The sequence below is a fragment of the Herpailurus yagouaroundi genome, unplaced genomic scaffold (assembly GCF_014898765.1).
Source record: "Herpailurus yagouaroundi ecotype Mexico unplaced genomic scaffold, PumYag 164, whole genome shotgun sequence".
NCBI classification, from domain to species: Eukaryota; Metazoa; Chordata; class Mammalia; order Carnivora; family Felidae; genus Herpailurus; species Herpailurus yagouaroundi.
In genome coordinates this window covers 25087341-25111456 of record NW_024412405.1, presented here as the reverse complement: position 1 = coordinate 25111456, position 24116 = coordinate 25087341, and the positions used below count along the sequence as shown (strand labels likewise).

The 24116-nt window shown below is 34.2% G+C and overlaps 1 long non-coding RNA gene and 1 pseudogene across 1 annotated transcript; one reads left to right on the top strand and one right to left on the bottom strand.

Annotated features, from left to right (window-relative positions):
• Positions 1 to 2221, bottom strand: part of LOC121037890 (40S ribosomal protein S29-like) — a 143385-nt pseudogene extending 141164 nt beyond the window's left edge.
• Positions 2222 to 17585: 15364 nt separating this feature from the next.
• Positions 17586 to 20609, top strand: LOC121037941 (uncharacterized). Its single transcript, XR_005794071.1, has 2 exons — positions 17586 to 17660; positions 20511 to 20609. It is a non-coding gene; the product is annotated as an uncharacterized LOC121037941 (long non-coding RNA).
• The last annotated feature ends 3507 nt before the right edge of the window (positions 20610 to 24116 follow it).

Here is a 24116-nt window from a genome sequence, read left to right as displayed (position 1 = left end):
TTATTTTTTTAATTTCTTTTATTTTTACCTTTTTTAATTTATTTTAGAGAGAGAGAGAAAAAGAGCATGTGTAGGAGGGGGCAGAGGGAGAGGGAGAGAATCTTATTTTTTTTTAAGTTTTACTTATTTTTGAGAGAGAGTGGGCACATAAGCAGGAGAGGAGAAGAGAGACGGAGAGAGAGAATCCCAAGTTGGTTCCAGTCTGTCAGAGTAGAGCCTGATGTAGGGCTCAAAGTCACAAACTGTGAGATCATGACCTGACTAAGATCAAGAGTTGGATGCCTAACTGACAGAGCCACCCAGGCACCCCAAGAGAGGGAATCTTAAGCAGGTTCCATGGTCAGCATGGAGCTTGTCATTGGGCTCAATCCCACAACCCTGGGATCATGACCTGAGATGAAATCAAGAGTCTGACGCTCAACCAACTGAGCCACCCCGGCACCCTGGTTAAAAAGTCTTTTTAATTTCCTTCAATATCTTTGTCTTATTTTTAGTCTAAGTTTGCATTCCCTTCTGGCTTGAAAAAATTGTTTATTTTTTAAAATACATTTATATTCCATTCAGTAGATTCCATTCAATTGATTCGTAGGTTAAAGTTACACTTGAGGAACTGACCTATTTCATGGATTTCAAGGAGCAAGGACAATGGAGCATAAATTATATGTTTGATTCATGGTCGTAAAGGAATATGAGCATCTAGAGTAATCAGTTGGATGTAATTTGGCTGGAACAAGGAATAGTTATGATTATACTTCAGTCAGTAAAACAACTAAAATATTGTTACAATAAGTATCATGTGATTTAACATTAGCATGTAAAAAATAAACCTTCTGGCTGATAGAAGGTCCATCAGTGCATTGTAATTCCCAAAAATATATGCAATTATTACTCTTCACTAAATGTGGAGAATAAGGAAGATTATGGTACAGCTTTAGTTTGTTTCTTTCTGTGAAGAGTTGTCTGTCAAGGATAATGTGCCAAAGGTAGTGAAGATCAAAATATATGTCTAAAAGCAGAAAATTCAAAGAAATGAGATTTAGCACAGGAAAGGAAAAAGTCATGTAAATATAATGCCTGTTTTCAAATATATGAAACATTATTTGGTAACAATAACTTTTATTTCCTCAGCAAAAACAGTCTAAAATACATTTAAAAAATATAAGAAAATTAGACAGGATCCTGGAAAAGAAGCAACCAAATCAGGAATTCAATAATATAAAATGGGGTAACAAGGGATGACATGTTTAGAAATTAGGCACAGAAACTTCAATATGGAATGGATAATGGGTCTGTTGCCCAAATGCTACTTCTGACTAGGGAAAACAACAACAACAACAACAACAACAACAACACAGGTATAAATCTAGAGGTCAGTCATGTGGCATTGTTTTCAACAAATCAAAATTTGAAAGGTTTAGATCAATTTGTGTCATCACAAAGGAAAAAATAATCTATGACATGTTGGTCACGATTATATGAAAAGAGACATAAGATCAATGTAAAAGAATGCTTTTTTTTTTTTTCCTCTCCATTGGAACAGTCAGAAAATTATATGGATGTCTTTGGAGTCTGTGAATTCTTCCTGCCTAACTGGAGGAGGAGAAAAGGAGAACTAGAGTTTCAGTAATACTTTGCTTTGTGTCTACACTGCCTTAAGAACTAGAGGGGAGAGAGCCTGCAGTAGGAACTTCTGTGAATCCACTTCTTTGAAAAAGAGGTAAGGAAAATGACCGGAATTTGAAAACATGTGTTGGTTTTAAGTAAAATTTAGTAAAAATACATTGTATTTGGTAAATGTATTAGTATTTAGTAAATGTATTTTTTAAATTTTTTAATGTTTATTTATTTTTGAGACAGAGAGAGACAGAGCATGAATGGGGGAGGGTCAGAGAGATAGGGAGACACAGAATCTGAAGCATGCTCCAGGCTCCAAGCTGTCAGCACAGAGCCCAACATGAGGCTCGAACTCACAGACCACGAGATCATGACCTGAGCCCAAGTTGGAAGCTCAACCGACTGAGCCACCCAGGCGCCTTGGTATTTAGTAAATGTATTAGTACATATACTAAATACAACGTATTTAGTAAAAAATACATTGCAGAATTTCAGTATCTTTGTAGCTGTAGTAACCTGATGACTCTACCACACTCAAGGCTACTTTTCCTAATTAGTTTGGGCTCCTGTGTGACACTTTTATTCCAATTGACTAACCTGCAATCATCCTTACTGATGTCAAGAGCTGTAGGCAGCCTATTAAACCTGGCCTCACAAATCCTTAAATTAATTCACTGAAGCAATTTTCATTGCAGTCCACTTTAACTTCATATCCCATTGCCATACCAATACATTATCATAATCAGAAATATACAATCTTTGAACTCTTAAACTGCAATATTCTAAGTAATTTAATATTAATCCATTCTCATCTAAGCCCCTTAACTTATTTCCCTTTCTATGCTTACTTCTTCAATGCTTTTAGTGGACTACACCATATATAAAAATATGTATAATGTAAATTAACAATTTAAAGAGTAATAATATGAAAACTCAAGCACATAAGAACAAGTGTGTATGTATGTGAGTAATCAGTATTTTATGCATACATGTATAGCATTTTGTATTTAAAAAGTGTATTTTGTACACTTAATATATAGTAATATTTAAGTAGAAATAAAATATATAACGTGTATATATATGTATGTGTGTTTGTATATGTATGTTTATATATATGTATATGTACATGTACATACACACATATGTGTATCTCCAACATTCTGGAAAAAACTTATACTTTACCTAATCACATAACTTTCTCCACTGATAATTGCTAATTTACACAGTACTTTCTATATTCCAAGCTCTATTCTAGACCTAAAAGGAAAGAAAATATAATCAGTAGAAAAACTGAAGAAATACTTTGCCTTTGTTAATCTTACATTCAAATGTGTACCTTTCAGAGCATGGGAAGCATACAACAGTTACACAAGAACACTGTTTCCTAAATGTCAATAAATACTATGCAGAAAATAAAGCTAACAGTGTCATAAAAGATTGCTGACTGGGAAGGACTTGTAATTTTAAATGTATTATTCAGAGACATTTCACTGAATGTGAAATGTACACTTCCACTTTTCATTCATTAGTCAGAGAGAAAAACTTGCCCACTCAGTTAACAAAAAGATTAGGAAGAAAAGTATTTGTAATATTAAATGCTAAACACTAAATTAAATACAATAGATTATTTGCCTATAGGATATAAAAATTGAAATTGAAAGAGAGACAACACAAAATCATTTGCTGTAAATTGGTATTTGACCCAACCAAACATTCCGATGTGCTCGGTTTATACTTATCCTATTTAATTATCTGGTTTTTAGTTTTGCTTAATGGGATGCTACAAATGATTTTTAGGGACAGAACCTAGTATCATTTCTGAAATGTAGCGAAGAATAAAAAGAAGTTATTAAATCGATAGACAAACAGATAAACAAATTTATATTAGTGATATATGAAACTAGGGTTTTGAGGAATCTTCCTCACATTTCATTTTGAAATCGTGAAATAATGAAAAGTTGTTCCTTTTGAATTCTGTGTATATGTGAAAGAGAAAACATCAAAACTATTTTTTTTTTATTTTCTCTAGACTTCAATTCTGGAAAAAAAAAAAACAACAAGTCTACCCCTTACATATGTGTCATGTAAATTCTTAAGTGGATTATTAAAGTAGGTTAATAATTTCTATTTAGAATTCAAACTTTCTTTAGCTACAGTCAAACACCTTTGAGTCTTCAGGAGTTTTAGATGAAGATATTTGCCACAATTCACCACCAAAAAAAAAAAAAAAAAAGGTAAAGAAAAAGAGGATAACTGCCTAGCTTTGACTTGTGAGTGGAAATTGCTCTGACCACTCAGTGACACAGAATGCAATTGCTGAAATATTAACAATAAGAAAGGCAGCTGGGAAAATTACTAGAGTGGACAGTCACAAAATGCTTTTCCAGTCCATTAGACCACAGCATATTCAGCTAGATTTTAACAGATGTTCTGAGATTCCTGTAAAATATTAAAATGTTCTTTAATTCAATCATAGCATTCCAACTGAGGAAACAGCCGGATTTATTGCACCTTTTTAAGCTAATACCAAAGATCCATTGAAGAAGTAGTGAAAGCACAAGGAAGCTCAGGGCAGCTCAGCCCCTCTGGCTCCAGGCCAGAGCCTACTAGCTGGCCACTTGGAGTTATTGCGATGCAAATGCCTGGAAGCCAGGCACTCACTGAATCTGAATTAATACTGAAGGAGAGAGGGGAAGAAACAACAACAACAACAGCAAACAAAAACATAAGCAGAATCACTGTGTGGGAAAAAAAAAAATCTTCACATGTGCAATGGCATTTTGAGCCTACAGTAAGAATCTAAATTGATTCATCCGGCAGGACTAAAGAAAAACAGGGCATATCAAATCTACCTGGAGGGATTCTTGAGGTGATGCTGACTTGAAAAATGTTTGAAAGACTAAAAGGAATATTTATTTCTCCTTTACTTCAAATAATCACATAACAGACTTTTTAAAACATTAAGAGTGCTAAAAAGTCTATTGGTGGGATATATCTCAAAATACAAGAACTATGCAAATGAAAATGGAAACGTATCAATGATTTCAAAGGAAACTTGATTACTGTATTCCAAGTAAATCAAAATATAATTTTTTAAAAATTGTATTGACTTGGTTTAACTTTATATCCCAGGAGAAAATATTTAATTATTTGTGTTTTTAAAATTTGTAAGGATATGTGTTCTAAACTTTATGGATGTGATAAAATGAAACTCCTGCAAATTTACAAATCTTATTCCTCACTCTTTGACTAATTACTCAAAATAATATCACAAAATTAAAATATTTGAAAAGCTTTATTAAAAACATTCTCAGTGAAAGACAATATCTATTGTCAAAAATGATGCTGAGTAAATTCTAGACATTATTTTTTATGTATAGATCTTCATACTTTCCTTTGTGCTATTTGTATATAAACAATGTGTTAGACATTAGTGCCGTTCACCAAAATTTCTGGATCATCACTTCATCAAAACATATGATAGTGTTTCTCTGTCCTTTTAAAGTTAGGAATCGACCTGTGACTTGTTTTGGCCAATGGTATAGTAGTTTAGATGGGAGACAATTCTGGACAGAAGCATCAATAGCCTTAGCAAAGCACTATCTATCTTGTCCCTTTCTCCTGCCTTGGTGATCTTTGAAGCATCGTCAAGATGAAAATGGGAATTGGTTTATGTCCCCTCATAAGGCTAATATTGAATAAAGCAACTCGTTTTGGAAAAATGGGTGTGAATATGTAATAACTTGTTTTACTAAGTCACTGAAATGTGGAAGCAGTTTCCTAACTCAGTGAAAGTAACCCCATCCTGATATGAAACAGAAATAGGTGGTAACAGAAGGAGATGCTAGTGTTATACATAAGTACAATGTGGGACATATTCTAAAAGTCCTACAGTGAGCAAAATGGGAGAAATTGTTATTGCAGCATGAAAAAATAGTGATTCAAGCAATACAGTGACAAAGAAACATATAGCTATTATCTTGGGTGCTATCTATCATCAAAAAATAAACATAAACCCAATTAAGTTTTAAGGACAGTTATACTGATCAGTCTGTATTAATGAAGAGGTTAAGAATTTTTGACATTTGAAGCTGCCTAGGGCCCCCCATAATCTAGTGGCAGGAAGCTGGATCAATATGGCTTTTTCCTTATCAAGATACTAAGGCCAAAACTATAAGTAAAGGATATCAAAGTAAGTGGAAACAGTGATTCTGGAGAATAATAGACATGTGAGCTTCTTTCAGAAAGCAGAACTAAGTTTTTATCAAGCGTCCCTCTTCTCTCATGAAGACACAAAGCATCATTCAGAGATTCTGGACTCTGAGTTCAGTCTCAAAACTGAATAGGAAATTTGTCTTACTTGGGAAATTTGTGGGTAAATTGTTTACAGGGAAAGCAGATTAATGAGTGTTCACCAGCCTAGATCTTGGACTGACTACTATGAACACAGGCTCTTGCTAATATATACACAGCAGTAGTGTGAATAATATGCCCTTAGTTATGTTACATTACTGTAATTTTGGAGTTTCTTTATTTAATCCTAGCGAATTTACAAATCTAGCCTTTAGTATGTGATACAGAACAAATATTTTTTAGTTTTCTATTTAAGAAATAAAATAATAATAAAGAATTGTGTTCTATACAAATGGTTGTTGTATAAATGGGCTAATGACCAAAGCTAAAGCATAAAATATAGTATTGGGCACTTTAAATTGACCCTTTAGTTCTACTCATTAATTCTTGGAACAAATTGCATTATCCAGTTTTCTCTTTTTCAATATAGATCGGGACAAAACGAGTGCACAATATAGTTAATAATAGAATACATCATAAAAAAATGCAAAGTGCTATTGAGAGTATGAGGGGCTCTGGTTCTAACACCATAACAAAGTAGCTAATCTGAAATTCCTCTTTCAAGAACCTAAAATCTGGGGGTTAAATAACCAAGCAGTCTTTAAATATCCAAGTTAGTTTTCAAGAAAATAAGTACAAGCTTCAAATGCATAATTTTATGATGTGGCACTTAGGGGAGTTTGCCCATCTTATTAACAAAAAAAGCTTGTATTGAATACCTATGTGTGCCAGGGGTGGGGATGCAAGGCAAGACATAAAGCCTTGGGACAATCTATTATAGGGAATTGTGTAACAAGGGTGGGAATTATAAGAAATAATAACAAAATATATATCCCTCAATTAAGGAGTCGTCTAGGGAAAGGAAACTTGCCTGTCTGCCTTGATTCCATGGGAGAAAATAAGAAATCATGACTAAGCAGGCATGCCTATTCAGAATCTTGTAACGGAGCAATTAACATACAAAGTAGTTATATCCTAGTGATGCACTAGATGTTGCAAGTGATGCACTTGACAGCAGAAGCTGTCACAAATGCACTTAAGTAAAATGTTAAGCATCTCATGATACAAGAATCCATCTGTCAGCCTGACAAATACATACATACATAGGTGTTGGGTATTAAGGAGGGCACTTGTGATGAGAACCAGATGTTATATGTTAGGGATGAATCACTAAATTCTATACTTAAAACTAATATCACACTATATGTTAACTAACTTAAATTTAAATAAAAACTTGGGAAAAAGCTTTACATATATATGTAAAAATAAACAAAATAAAGGAAACAAAGTACACAGGTTTAGACATCCAAGAAATAAAGTATGTATTTCTAAAATATTTAAATTAATTTAAAAACCAGAATATAAACAAAAAAAGTGCCTCAGTAAATAAATAAGCAAATAAATAAATAAGTAAATAAATAAAAATAAATAAATAATATGGATTTGAAAAAGACCAAATCAAAATTAAATGTGCAATAGTGCACTAAATAGCAAATCAGGTATAATTCAATAGAGAATTGGTCAAATGCAGAAACCTCACTGAATCATTATGAAATAGTATAAGAAAAGATTATGACAAATGTAGTATGTAATAGAAGTTCCATCAAAAGAATGAGTAAAACCATCTTTAAACTGAGCTAAGCATATTCTAGATATAATGAAAGCATGTATTTTCAGATTCAGGAAGCACAGTTAAGTATGAGCATCTTAAAAATAAACTAGCACCTAGACATCCTCATAATTAAATTACAGAAACACAAATGGAATAAAAGACCAAATGGTATGCAAGTAAAAAAAATAATAATAATACATATTAACTCCAAAGAATGACAGCTTGGCTGACAACTTTCTTGAACAAGCAAAATAAGCAGCTAAAATACAATAAAAAAATCTCTTAAAATTCCTGGAAGATAATCAATGCTATCTCACATTTCTATATAAATATCAACTCTAATTAAGAGGAGATTAATACCAAAATAGAAGGTTTAGCACTGACAGAATCTCATTTTAAGAACTAGCAAAAAGTGTGCAGGCAGAGAAAGAAAAGATACCATATAGAACTACTAAGTAATAAATGCTCCCTTTACAAGTAACAGTTGAGGGGTGTATGAATAAAAGATCAGATTAGTCAGGTGGAAAGACAATGAGGAATAGAGAAGGCATGAAAAAAATCATATTTCAGATATACGAAAGGTTTATCCTGAGGTTGAGAAATGGGATCATAGGGCAGACCTAGAGGATATATGTAGATTCAGGATCAAGAGCAACATAGCAGCCATATTACAATGTCTCACATGTTGTTCAGGAAGGTGTACTATTATTAACCAGGTGATGGACAGGTAGGAAAAGGTCTTAAATAGAATTCTGACATCCAGGTTGTTACCGAAATATAATATTACAGCAGGTACTGTAGCAATTTTATGGATAGATTGTAAGGGGAAGCAAATACCCATGCAAAGGAAACTTTAAAAAAAATCCTGATCAAGAATAATGGAAGTGGGCATGAAAACTTTATCAAGTTGAAAAAGTAAAGTTTTGTGAATCAATTTGTAAAAAAAAAAAAAAAAAAGAAGAGGAGGAAAATATAATGTCATTCATTTGGCTTGAGTGTCTGAGAGGATATTAATCAAATTTATTGTGGTAGGAATTAACCAAAAGGAAAAACAATGTGGGATGGTTGAATAGGAATGGGGAAAATGCTTTACTGTTTTAAGGCGTGAGCATATAAAAACTAATGATATGATCCCTGTGTTTTGCGGTAAAAATGACAAGCACCAAATTTATATATCATAGAGCATAAAAGGCTAATTGTTTTATGCAAAAAGCGCAATGACAGCAAGAGTCTGAATAACAAATTTGATAAAGTAAAGCCTCATTAGGTTTGTATTCTTATTAAAACCACTGAGAGCTCAAAGTTTTCTTTTCTGCTATACATACATACAATCTTGGCAAAATCTAAACATAGTAATGATATTTTTTTATGTTTTTATTTTTAACATTTTAATGATGGCATGATATAAGATAGAATATTTCATATAAAGAAAACAATCAAATAATTAAAAATTATTTTCTTCTCTACAGATGTCCTGTGACAAATATAGCTTTAAAATTTTTTATTTAGCATCATTTCAAATAATTCACTCACACAGAAACCACCAAGGAAAATGATTTAGGGTTTTGGAGGCTGTGTATACACCTTGGTTACCACTTCTTTGCAAAGTTTAGCAGTACTAATTCCATGTCCTAGGCAGTGACAACAGAAATGAAACTCTTTGAGTCTCTTATCTTTCTAAAATGTAATCTCTATTTTACATGCACTGAGGGATGCTCAAGTGTAACGGAGGTCTCTCGGGACCTGTTGGGACTTAATTTGGCTGAGCTCACCTTTACTGAGGTATACTGACTGCTAAGCAACAAACAAACAAAATGGTGGGCCATGTCCAAAAAAAAAAAAAAAAAAAAAAAAAAACTGGGAGAAAAGCATCTCTTTGTAGGGAAATTGACACATATATAAGCTAGTAAGTATCAGCTCTAAAAGGAGATGCTAGTGTGATTTCCCTCCTCCCACTGTTAATGTTGCCTAATACATACTTAGGTTTCCTACTTAAGAATGGAGCATGGTCAAATGGGAGCTACCTTACCCAGACCTTCCCTAATGGCTGATTGACAGAGGGATCCCAAAGGGCAGTCCCTTGCCTCAAGGTGGGAAAAATGTTACAATTTGTGTTCCAGAATTTGTATGTTTCTATAGCTAAAAACACATTCTTGTTCAACTTTCTTCTTGTATCCTTTCTTGCTTTTCAATTCCCCTTCTCCTGAAAGCATTCCCCAAATAATATTTGAACTAGAACCCTTGCCTCAGGATCTACTTCTAGAAAATGACTGACTTAACAAAGTTTTTTCCCCCTATAAAGTGAGCAGTCTTATTTAACATTATCACATTTAAATAAAATCCTTCTAGTCAAATAGGACAGCTTCCTGGGTTAAAGCTCTTTGGGTTTTCTCATTCACTTCCTTACATAAGCAATTATATTTCTCCAGACTGCTGTCATTTCCTTTAGGACTGAATAGACATTGGTGCACATGCTTCAGAGCTATGGCAATGTCTGAATACCTCTGAGAGAGCAAATATTTCAGGGAAGTAACATCTATGCACCAACTCAAGTAACCCCAAATTTATATATACAATTATTCATCTGAAGCTAAGGAAGTCTTTTGGTATATCCCGTGAAGTGAAAGATTGAGTGTTAACCATCGCATTTATTTGTGTGTTTAGAAGAAACATCTCTTGAGTTAATTTTATGACTGTAATAAAATCCATTATGTTTTAGAAACCTAAGTATTAGTCAATAATGTAAAAATAGCATTTGACAATATCCAACACCTATCCATAATAAAAAACTGTCAGTAAACTCTTTTCTCAACTTGATAAATAATATTTCTACAAACCTTCAGCTAATACCAAATGTAATTGTGACAAACTTGAAGCTTTCCCACTAAAATCAGGAAGAAGGCAAAAATGTTCCCTCTTACCCCTGCTTTTCAACATCATATTAGAAGTCCTAGCTAATATAGTAAGAAAGATTTGGGAAGGAAGAGATACAACAGTATTTCTAGGTAACAGAATGCTCAGTGTGTAAAATCCAAAAGAATCTACAAAAAATCTCCTGGAACTAATTGATTATAACAAGGTTGTAGGATACAAGGCTAATCCAAAAAGTTAATTGCTTTCCTATATATCAGCAGTAAGCTGGTGGAATTTGAAATGAAAAACACAATACCATTTACATTAATAGCCTAAAAAACCAAAGCACTTAGGTATAAATCTAACAACATTTGGGCATAATTTATATGAGAAAAAAGATATAACTTTAATAAAAGAGAATAAAGAAGAACTATATAAATGAAGAGGTATTGCACATTCATGTATAGAAAGATTTAATGCTGTCAATATGTAAGTCCTTTCAGCTTGATGTATTAATTCAATGCAATTCCAATAAAAATCTCAGCAAGTTATTTTGATGATATAAAAAAAAATGATTCTAAAGTTTACATGGAGAGGCAAAAAAACAGAGTATCCAAAACAATACTAAAGAACAAAGTTGGAGGGCTGACAATGCCCAACTTCAAGTTATACTATAAATACACAGTAATCAAGACCAAGTGGTACTGGCAAGAGAATAGACAAAAAGATCAATAGAACATAATAGAGAGCCCAGAAATAGGTCCACATCAATAGGGTCAACTGATTTTGACAAAGCAACATACAGTGGATCAAATATCATCTTTTCAACAAAAGTCACTGAAACAACTCGACATCTACATGAAAAGAAAAAAAAAAGAAAGGAAAGGAAAGGAAAGAAAGGAAAGGAAAGGAAGAAAGAAAGAAAGAAAGAAAGAAAGAAACAAACAAACAAACAAACAAACTAGACACAGACTTAACATCCTTCATAAAATTAACTCCAAATCAATCAACAGACCTAAATGAAAAATATCAAACTATAAAAGTCCTAGAAGATAACAAAGGAGAAAACCTAGATGACATTGGGTATATAACATTAAAGACATAATCCATGAAAGAAACAATTGATAAGCTGGAGTTTATTAAAATTAAAACCTCTAGTCTACAAAAGAAAATATCAAGAGATTTAGGAGACAAGCTAAAGACTGGAAGAAAATATTTGTAAGAGACAAATCTTATAAAGGACTGTTATTCAAAATATACAGTGAACCCATAAAACACAACAAAAAGAAAACAACCTGATTAAAAATGGACCAAAGACTTAACAGACACTTACCAAAGAAGATATAGAGATGGTAAATAAGTATATGAAAAGATATTCCACATCATACACTACCAAGAAATATAAATTAAAATAACTATGAAATAACCTATTATAATGGCCAAAATCCAAAATAATGACAATATCAAAAGCTAGCAAGGATGTAGAACAACAGGAACTCTCATTCATTAGTAACACGAAAACAAAATGGTATAGCCACTTTGGAAAACTGTTTGGAGGTTTCTTACCAAACTAAACATACTCTTACCATAAGATCCATCTATTGATCTCTTGATATTTACCCAAAGAATTAAAAACTTATGCTCGGGGCGCCTGGGTGGCACAGTCGGTTAAGCGTCCGACTTCAGCCAGGTCATGATCTCGCGGTCTGTGAGTTCGAGCCCCGCGTCGGGCTCTGGGCTGATGGCTCAGAGCCTGGAGCCTGTTTCTGATTCTGTGTCTCCCTCTCTCTCTGCCCCTCCCCCGTTCATGCTCTGTCTCTCTCTGTCCCAAAAATAAATAAACGTTGAAAAAAAAATTAAAAAAAAAAAAAAAAACTTATGCTCACACAAGAACATCAAGATGTCCTTCAGTAGGTGAGTAGATAAGCTGTGGTATATCCAGACAATGGAATATTATCCAGAATTAAAAAGAAATGAGCTATCAAGCCTTGAAATGATATGCAGAAAACTTAAATGCACATTAGTGATTGGGAGAAGCTTATGTAGAAAGGCTACATACTGTATGATTCCAACTATGTAACACATAGAGACAATAAAAAGATCAGTGATTGCAAGGGACTGGGTGGGGTTTAAGAGGTAAATAGCTGTGGTGCAGAAAAATTTTACAGCAATGAAATTACTCTGTATGATATTATAATAAAGAATGTTGAAAAAAAATATATAGCTCCATATCTATATCCATAGCCTGTACCAAACCCAGAGGTAGTCTGAAGTGATAATGATGTATCAATGTAGATTCGTTAATTGTAACAAATGTACTACACTGGTGGGGGGATGTTGATAATGGAGAAGACTATGCGTGTAAGGGCAGGGGGTATGTGGGAAAACTCTATAACTTCCTTTTAATTTTATAATGAACCTAAAACTACTTTAAAAATAAAGTTTATTAAAGTAAATAGGAAGAGAATATATATAAACAGGAGGCTAATCTTCTTGGTTTATTATAAAATTTAGATTTGCAGAAGGCATAAAAATATATTAAACTATTTAAAATGATCAGTGTAGTAATATGGCAGCAAAGAGAAAGTGGTTATCACAGAAAACCAATATGTGTTAAATGCAGATAATATATTGAATGAACTGTAGAGTGAAACTTGTTATTAAATTAGCATAGTGGAGATCACTGGGCTTCTTTCTACTGTATGATAAACTCAAGGATCTGGCCTGGATTCAATACATTTCAATAGAAGAAAAAGAAAGACTACATGAGTAGAGCATTCTTTTTGATGATGTACTACAACATAGAAGCACAGAAAAGGATACAGTGGTAACTGGAGGAAGATGTTGAGTTAAAAGTGACATTTATTCATTTGTTTTGTGTGATATATAATACAGTGTTTCCTAATGTTGATATGAATTGCTCTTCAGGAAGAAAGGGAAACTTGAAAATGGGAATTTTTTATATAGATGCACCAGTGGGATTCAATGCACATGTGGAGAGCCTAACCTTGGATGGAAACATTTATGATTCATCCACTGTAATAGGGAAAAAGAAAAAAGAAGTTTAATGAATTTGGTACTGGGTAGATGTGGGAAAGTTCTTGATTGCTTGAATTAGCTCACTGGTAAAAAAAAACAAAATTGTCAACTGATTTATGACTGGGAAGTAGATTTGGAGAATTAGTTTCACAGAAAAGTAGAAAAATGAATTCATAGGACAAGTATAGGAGTGCCCACTTGAGAGTTACATCGGTTAAAAAAAGGTGTGTGTGTGTGTGTGTGTGTGTGTGTGTGTGTGTGTGTCCCCAGTTATATCTACATGCTGCTTTACAGAGGAGAATGTTTAATTCAAGTGTAGTTGTAGTCCACATACCCCAGTTTGAAGAGTTTAATCAAGAGAGATAGAGCAAACTGGAGGATATATGCAAGGGTATAATTAAACACGTGGACAATTGGTTCTAGGACCTCTCTGCAGAGAAGTGACGATGTGAGAGGTTGATGAAAAGTGAAAAAGTCAGTAGTTTGTAGGTCATGGAAAAGTCTATAAAGATTTTAGAGTCAAGGTATTTGAATGATTAAACTATAAAAAGAGAAGGTGACAGGGAGATAACTGAAATCGAGATTCAGCAGGTGGTTCTATTGTTGTTAATTAAAAATCTAGGTATGACAATTAGAATGTCTGAGGTAAGAGAGAAGAAAAGTTCGTTAGAAGACAGGAAGTCAAGGGTTGCCTGTGTGGCTCAGTCAGTTGAGCATCTGACTTTGGCTCAGGTCATGATCTCATAGCTTATGAGTTTGAGCCCTGCATCAGGCTCTGTGCTGACAGCTCAGCCTGGAGTCTACTTTGGATTCTGTGCCCCCCTATTATTTATCTATTAATATATTTACCTATTTAACATTGAATGACCATAAATTATAAAATATACAATTGGTGAAATACAATGAAATTCACTAAAATCCTCACTGAATGAAGAGAAATATGAAGGAAGTAGATGACTGCAGATAGGGATAGATCACGTTATATTATGTGAAGGCATAGAGATCAACGTGTTGGTCATTTTAAGTGCCCAGATATTAAGGAATTTGGGGAGGTTGAGGTGTTTGTGGGAACTCAGATAACCTAGAATGTAGGGCATAATGAGTCTAACTCTCTTGCTAAATTAGAGACTTAGTCATGTTGATCATGTTCATATGGGTAACACTGCCCTTTATAGTTTCCTTTATGGCAGTGGCTCTTAGGCAGAACATTTAAGAGGAAATAAAGTATAAGTCTCAGCAGGAACATAAGGAGTTCTCTGGGTCTTAGTTCAACCACGCTATCTTACTATACGAAGGAAGGCAAGAAATGAAGAGGCTTAGAGTAAATGCTAGAACTTGAATGAAAGCAATGACAACTCATGCCACCCCATCAATTATTTAACAGAACAAAGCGTAATGACAAGTCTTTCTTAAGCTAGTATTATATATGACATGGTGTTATGTCATGGCTGCATGTTATTTTTATCAATATTTTTTAATGTAAAAATAACCCTGAATACTCACTGATGCATTATTTCAGAGATATCCCGATGGTATAGACATGTCCTCCTTTGGGGGAACCAAACAACTAAAAATGCAAAACAAAAATTTCAAAATTATTGAACATTCATAAGTGAAGGATTGAACTTATCAAATATCTTTCATTGCCTAAGAAAGTATTTTTTTGCACTAACTTTTTACTCTTCTCAATCACCTGGACAATTTTTAAAACAAGTACGTATTCCTTTTACTTCTTTTTTTTTCAGAAACTCAAAATTTTATGATTACTTTAGTATAAATAAATCAAAGAAGTTTGTGTTTATCTAGTAAGAATTCAGATTTTTTTTAAAAAAGTGGTTGAAAAGTTTCAATATTTAGGAAAAGAGAAATGTGTGGAAGGATATCAAATGGAAAAGCAATAGAAGTTGGACCAAATTTAAAATTTATCTGAAAGTCATTCAAATGAAATGTTGTACAAATAATTGATTTGGAAATACAACAGCAAACTGTTCTTGGTAGAATAAAAACAGTTACTAGCTCGGCCAAGCTAGGAATGTGACAGGTTAATTTATTTTCAAATAGTATAGCTTTTCTGTTCCCAGTTCCTCTTGTAAACAAGAGTAGGGATGCGTGAAAATTTTATAGAGTATGAAATAGAAGATAAAGGAGATTTTTGAGGATATGAGTCTAAATAAAATTTCAATTTAAGTGAAATAGTATTAAAATAATTATTTATTAAATTAGCATCATAGCTTTTGCTACATAAATAACTTATAAAAGAGAAGGATTTAATATGACTGGTGAAAGTGCAACAAGGGTCAAGTAAGTATGAAACAATATTATAAGAAAAATGAATAGAACCATGTGTTCCTGTTTAAAATATTTTTGATTCTATACCTTTTCATAAACATTGCAGTATTGGGGTATAGGAACCAAGCATACTCACTGTATCTTAATTCAATTTAGGGGGTTCACTTCAGTTATTTTTTTAAATGTCTATTTATTTATTTTGAGAGAGAGAGAGAGCGCGTAAGCCCTGGAGGAGCAGAGAGAGAGATGGTGAAAGAGAATCCCAAGCAGGCTCCACACTGTCATCATAGAGCCTGACACAGGGCTTGAACACATGAACCATGAGATCAGGGCCTGAGCTGAATCAAGAGTGGCACCCATAACTGACTGAGCCACCTAAGCACCCTATCAGCTATTCTGAATATAGGAAAGTTGATTGGCCAAGAAAATAAGTTTGTTACCAAACAGTTATTTTTACTCTTTTTTAAATATTACATCATAAAAAGTATGTAAAATACTTTACAGTACATACATAAAGTACATAAAAATGCTTTACTGTTACTAGAATAAAAAAAAAAAAATTCCAGAAACTGAAAAATAAAACCTTTGGTTACTGTGTAGATTAGTTTCATAAAATATAGGGGTAATTTAGTTTCAAAAAAACATTTGAGAGGCTACCTTATAGTTTTAAAACTCCATGTACTGGGGAGTTTAGGGGCTTTAGAAACAACACACACGTGCATACAGGCACATACTTCTTGGGTAGATATTTATACTGTACGGCATGTATCACTAATGCATTTATTATTACATGGGCTTTATTAGTACAAACATACCAAATTATAACTTGGGAGACTTGGGTCCTATTTCCTACTCTTGCTAGTTCAATTATAACCTTGAACTGACCATTACCCTTTGAATATTCTTTTCTATAGCAGAGATAATAACGATGCCCTCATCACATGCATATTGTGATAACTTGAGCTTGGGAATTGTCTACAGTATAAAAATACAAGACAATATTTTAGTAATTATGAAAGGCAATAGAAGTTCCAAAAGAAGGCCTTTGCCTTCTCCTGAATCGCCAGTATTCCTCTGGAAGGCTTTATTAAATGCCAAGACTTTAGGCATTTAAGTTTTATGTAAGCTTTGTGGTAACCACAAAGCAATAACCTATCATCGATACGCACAAGGTCTGTATGGAGTTGTTCTGGATTCCCATCCTAACTTAAAGAGAAACATTTACGATATCTGGAGTCCTTAATATCCTGCAAATGGAGGAGGATGTCCTCAAATTCCTTGCAGCAGACACCCACTTACGTAGCACCAACCTTGACTCCGAAAGAGAACAATAATCCACAAAAGTAAACGTAAAGGCGTCTGTATTTTAAGTCTGAAGAGAACCTGAGAGCAGCTCACGGTGGCAACTGGTGCCATTGCTGTCGCTGAAAAGTGGGCTGATGTTAGTGTCACCTTCTCAAGAAATACTTGCCAGCGAGGTGAGCTGGAGTTTGCTGAGACCACTGGAGCCAGTCGTATCATTTGGCCGCTTCACTTCTGGAAACTTCAGTAACCAGTTCCAGGGAGCCTCCTGTGCTGCGACTTCTGATGGTTACATAGCTAAGGGCTGACCGCTATCCTCTCAGAGAGGCTTCTTACGTTAACCTGCCTATCGCTGTTCTGGGTAACAGGGACTCTCCTCTGCATTATTTGAACAGAGCTCTCCCGCGCAACAAGGGAGCTCCCCAGGCGGGTCTGTTGTGATGGATGCCACCTTGGAAGTTGTGCACATGCGCAACACCGTCTCCCGTGAGCGCCCACGGGAGGTCACGCCTTCTCTTTCGTGCAGAAATTCTGAGAGGATTGCAAAAGGAAAAGCAGGACCCGGGTGATGGGGCTGTGACAAAGGAGGAATTTCAGGGTAAGTGGACTGCTTCAGCTCCCGAGTTTACTGCAACTAAATCTGTTACACAGAGTTTTTAAAACAGATATTTGTCTGTTTGTTTTTGTTTATTTTTAAAGTTGGCTTCACGCCCAGCTCCCGGCTTAAACTCACGACCCTGAGATTAAGACCTGAGCTGAGGTAAAGAGTCAGTTAGAGGCTTAAATGACTAAGCCTCCTTTTGCCCCCACAGACTTTAAAGACTTTTTTCCTGGGGGTTGTGGGGGGTAATTTTTTTATTTTGAGAGAGAGAGAGAGGTGGGGAGGGCCAGAGAGAGAGAGAGGGAGAGAGAGAAACCTAAGCAGACTCTACTGGTAGCACGGAGCTCAACATGGGGCTCCAGCTCAGGAACCGTGAGACCATGACCTGACCCAAGCCAAGAGTCAGACGCCTAAGGGACTGAGTCACCCAGGTGCCACTCCTCACCTGCAGCCAGACATTTAAACAGAAAGGAGAAAAAAGGTTGCTAGAAAATACTTCCTAAAAAAAAAAAAAAACCCACAAACAAAACCTGTTTCCTTGATAGGTATAGTGCTGTGCAACTCGTCAAATGCCAGCCATGTTGGCTTTCACAGCGTGGCATTTTGGGGTCTCATCCCTCAAATAAGTCTTACAAATTGGGGCACTAGCTGTGTGGTTCAAACATTTTGCTTCCCAGGAAGAAGCTGGGAGTTGGGACTTCCCTACCGGTTTTATGACACTGTGTCCAGGTGGAGTTTATGGTAAACCTTTCCTACCTGTTGCAAGTGGGTATGTTCGCACTTGCCTGATGTGAAGGGCTCATTCATCTAGTTCCTGGATTTCAGATTGCACCCTGTGTAGCTGTACATTCAGTTTATTCTTGGAGTAGAGGGGAAGTTCAAGAGTCTTTGATGTCACCCTCTTGGTCCCTCCCTCTTACTCTTTTATTAAAAATAGATAATTCATCAATCCTGGATTTTATGTCCAAGATTTTATTTTATTTTTAAAACTATCTTTAAGTGATCTCTAAACCCAACATGGAGCTCAAATTTACAACCCCGAGATACAAGTTGCATGCTCTATCAACTGAGCCACCTAGGCGTCCCTCCAAGATTTGAGATATTGGCTTATTTGTGAAAATATTTTGCTGGCCAAGGGCACCTGGGTGGCTCAGTCAATTGAGCTTCATCTTTGGCTCAGCTCATGATCTCCCTGTTCATGAGTTAAAGCCCCTGACAGCTCAGAGCCTGGAGCCTGCTTTGCATTCTGTGTCTCCCTCTTTCTCTCTGCCCTTCCCCTGCTCGTGTTCTGTCTCTCTCAGAAATACATAAAAACATTAAAAAAATATTATGCTGGCCAATAAACAGACATCTGGCAAACCTGTCATTCTTGGATCCCCTTAGATCTCTTAGAATAAAATCTGCTTGGAAAAGTAATAGTAAGTCTAAAGGTTGCAGGAATAATAAACATTTTGTTCAGGGTGTGATCTTCTGTCGTAGGACTACAATTACTTTTTGGCGTTATATTTTGTCCTTGATAATTAAGATTCTCTAAAAGTTCATAACTTCCTTGCTTAGCAAGCTCTTATCTACAAATCAAATTATTTTAGACCATTCTCCTTTTTCATAATTTCCAAGGATAAAAGATCAAAGATTTGAGCTAAGTAAGCATTTGATGCATAAAAGTAGTTAACTTCTTAGATATAAAGTAGAAACATATTACTTATAAACTAATCAGTGAAGTAGCAAGTTACCTGAAAAGTGATGCTTGAACTCAAATACCTCACTGACCCCAAGAAATTCAAGTTTTTCATACTTCTTACGGTTTTTAAAAATAATGTCAATCATACTTTATATTAGAAATTGCTGTTTTAAGCTTCCACATGGGTGCAAGGTGATGAAGAAATAAGGAAGACTGCTAATTTGAAATTTTCTCCAAAAAACCTTATATATACTTAAGTGCACTTAAGAGAAAATCCAAGCATCCATCAAATTCTTTATTATCCTGAAAAAGGAAATATAGAACTAGAACTCCTTGAGGAATTAAGTAACCTTCCAAGACTTGGCAAGAGTACCAAAATGTTAAAAAAAAAAAAAAATAGAATTGGGATGGTCTACTGGAAATCAAAACAAAATACACACATACTGACTTTAAAGTCAAGAAAACCTGTGGTAAATATCTACTTAGAAATTAAAAAAAAATTTTTTTTAACGTTTTTTATTTATTTTTGAGACAGAGAGAGACAGAGCATGAACGGGGGAGGGGCAGAGAGAGAGGGAGACACAGAACGGGAAGCAGGCGCCAGGCTCTGAGCCATCAGCCCAGAGCCCGATGCGGGGCTCGAACTCACGGACTGCAAGATCGTGGCCTGAGCTGAAGTCTGACGCTTAACCGGCTGAGCCACCCAGGGGCCCCTCTACTTTGAAATTAAATAGCTGTATACTTATCTTCATTTTTTTGAAACTTTATTTTTTATTAGTGAATTGAGTAAAATAGCAAACAAATCAAATAATTATTCTATTAATTTATATTACATTATTGAAACAATCATCATCCTTTAGGATAACTCATTTGTAAAACTTTATTGTTGAAGAAATCTTGACTGAGATAAATATGCTATTTCAGGTCATTCTATTGATTTTTAAAGCCTGAAGGAAAGCATATTGTAAGAATTTGTGTGTGTGTGTGTGTGCGCGCGCACGTGTATGAAGTTGCTTACTAATATTTCACTTAACTGCAAGTTTTGGAACTTAACATCATTCAGTTAGTATATAAATAGATTGGATTGTTTCATTACATATATTATTCATGTTCAAAACAATTACATATGTATTGATACCAAGCTAAGTATCATCTTCATTTTACAGAGGAGAAAACAGTGGCTCAGAGATTCAAGCTTAATATCCTGCTTTTCATAAAGTCAAAATAGCACCAAAACAGAACTCAAAGAACACTGGACTGAACTCCAAAAAAAACCATACAACTCTTCCCAGACCATTACCTATTCACACAGCAGACTTGATAAGAAGAAAAAAATGACACACTATCAAATTTCCATTTATGTAAGTATGAGATTTAACTGCTTCAGACGTAAAGAAATTTGAGTAAGAAAATATAGTTCTTTTTTCTTATAAAGCATTTAAAAAAACTTCATTGTTCACAGTGCTTGAATTTAAATTTGATGTGGACTCTTGACTTTTGTTCACTGAAGCATTTCCTATTAGCATTCTAATTACATCAAACACACATACTGGAACTGTTATTCTGTGCTTATTATTTCCATATAGACTTCATTGAAAATTAAGCTCTAACTTACGTTATCTCAGTGGAGTTCCAGAACATGACATTTAGTACTTGAGAAATCAAAGTTGCATTATTTTTTTTATGTTGTAACCATAGCAGTTATATGTGTGCTTCTTGTTTTTCAAGCCTGAAATTAACTACTTGAAATGTGCATTTTAACTATATGATAAGCATTGAGTTCCAAAAAAAGAGTTTGCTTTGGTGAAGAATAACTAAGCTATGGGCATTGATTTCAATCTTTAATAAAATGCAGATTACCCATTAAAAAGCAAAGCCTTCATTTCATAAATTGAATAGAAAGATGATTGAAATAATTATAACTGGTTAAAGTAGGTCACTTTGAAAAGTCAAATATAAGTATCTCTCTAGAGGGCTTGTAGTGTTTTTATTTAATTTTGAATAGAAAATATTTTCACTTATTTTAAACATTGAGTGTTTTGTTTTCTTCCCTTAAAACTAGAATTGACTGGTATGAATATTTCAACATAAAGTCTTTATTTAAAAATAAATCCTGAAATTTTTATTAATTTTAGATAAACACATCTTCAGTATTCACTGAGATTAAAATTCTTACAGAAGATATTTATTCTTCTACTTTGCTAACAACTCAACCTTATGATAAGTAGTATGGTCTAATAGTCACTCTTGAAATAAGATAAAAGTCTAGTGAAATATGTTGAATGTTAAAAGGAAAAGAAACAAAGGCCAACCTAAAAGTCTGTATCTAGTGAAATTATCATTTAAATAATGAGTATATATTAAGACAAATAAAAATTGAGGGCATTTTTTCCCAGTAGACCTGTCTTAAAGGAAATTTTAAAAGAAGTTCTTTATAGAAAAGGAAAATGATACAGTTCAGAAATATGGGTCTATGTAAAGAAAACAGTAGTGTTATAAAGGGACTATTATAGGTAAAATAAAATATTTTATTTTCTCCTTTTTAATTTATCAGCTAAAATTTTATTTAAAATAATGTATTAGGTGGTTATAGTGTGTAGATAAAGTAAATGACAGATATGTTAGACAGGTGGGAAAATTTGGGAATATTCTGTTATAAGGTGTGTGCACTACACATCAAGGGGTACAGTGCAATATGAAGGAAGATTTACATGAATTGTAAATTATATTTCCAACTCTCAGGCAAACACTAACAACAAAAAAGGAAGTATAATTAACATGCTGAGAGAATAGAAAATGAAGTCATGAAAAACTATACTTCCAGCTGTTCAGAATTTGTTGTCTGTTGTTTGTTTTGTTTTGTATTATTGCCAGCTTTTTTTTGCGGTGTTCAACAAATGAGGACAGTTTTATTCATTATTTTATATCTTTGTGCACTTTTAAAAAATTTTATTTGACTAGCTAGACCCTTCTAGTACTATGTTGAATAGAGGTTGTTAAGAAGAGGTATCATGGTCTTTTTCCCAATGTGGGGAGGAGAGACACTCACTTATTATTAACTATGACGTTAGCTATAGGTGTTCTGTAACTGTCTATTACTAGTTTGAGAAAATTCAATTCTGTTGGTAGTTTCCTAAACGCTTATAACAGGAATGGATGTTACATTTTATCAAATGCTTTTCCTGCATTTATTGATATTATCATGTGTAAATTTTAGATTTGTTTGCTTGTTTTGTCTTTCCTATCCTATTATATGTAGAAGTAGGTAATGTTATTTATGTTCATTGATTTATGGTTTTTAAACTATCAAATTTTCCTTAGATAAACCCCACTTGGTCATGGTGTGTAAAGGTTTATATGTTTATAGATTCAGTTTGTTGTGTGTATATTCATGAAAGATATTTTTCTGTGGTTCTTTCTTTCTTTCTTTCTTTCTTTCTTTCTTTCTTTCTTTCTTTCTTTCTTATGTCTTCCTCCTATATCCATGTTGGGGTAATATAAAGAGTTGGAAAGTTAGGGTAGGATTAGGATATCTTTACCTTAGGTGTTTGATAAAGTTAACTCAGTTTCATTTATGGGAAGATTTTTTTTTTTTTTAATTTTTTTTTCAACGTTTATTTATTTTTGGGACAGGGAGAGACAGAGCATGAACCGGGGAGGGTCAGAGAGAGAGGGAGACAGAGAATCGGAAACAGGCTCCAGGCTCTGAACCATCAGCCCAGAGCCTGACGCGGGGCTCGAACTCACAGACCGCGAGATCGTGACCAGGCTGAAGTCGGACGCTTAACCGACTGCGCCACCCAGGCGCCCCTATGGGAAGATTTTTTAATTAGTTCACCTTTACTACATGATCTATTTACAAATTTGATTGATTCTTCAATTTTGGTGATTTTTGTCTTTCTAGGAATTTGTTGATTTCATCTCATTTGTCTTATTCTGTAGCATACAGCTATTCATAATATTTCTTTATAATTATTTTAACATCTTAAGATCTATAGAGGTGCTCTCTTTAATTTCTATAAATTGAATTGTAATGACCATCTACACTGAATATATGTTTCCCTTACACTGCTATTAGAAAAATTCATAATGAGTGCATTATATGAAAATGAGATGCTTAATACCATACAGAGAAGTTCTTTATCTTCATGTAATTCAAGGAAGATTTCTATTTTTAAAATTTTATCTCACTGTTTATATTTCTGAAGGTATACTAATAACCTATTTACTCATTCAGTTACACTTAACCTTTCATTCTGCTTTAAAATAAATTAGGTAAATGATAAAGAAAAAATTAGAAAAAACAACTCTGATCTTTAAGAGTATCTCACTACAGGGTACCTGGGGGGCTCAGTCATTAAGCATCTGACTTCAGCTCAGGTCATGATCTCACAGTTCTTGAGTTCAAGTCTCACATCAGGTGTGCTTGAGCCCTGCTTCAGGTGAACATGCTCATCACTTCAGATGAGCCCCAGTTCTCTCTTCCTCTCCCTCTCTTTCTCCTGGGATTCTCTTCCTCTCCCTCTGCCAATCCTGGGATTCTGTCTCTCTTTCTCTGCCCCTCACTCAATTGCACACACTCTCTCTCAAAAAAAAAAAATTTCTTACTACATAAAGGATTCTTAGAATTTTAGCAGCCATCTTAATTTTAATGGCAATTCACACTTCAACCCTAACATTGTCCTACTATCCCGTATGTTATATGTAATGTATAGCATATGACATATTCTCATATGTGGCATAAGATAATGTTTCTTGGGGTGCCTGGGTGG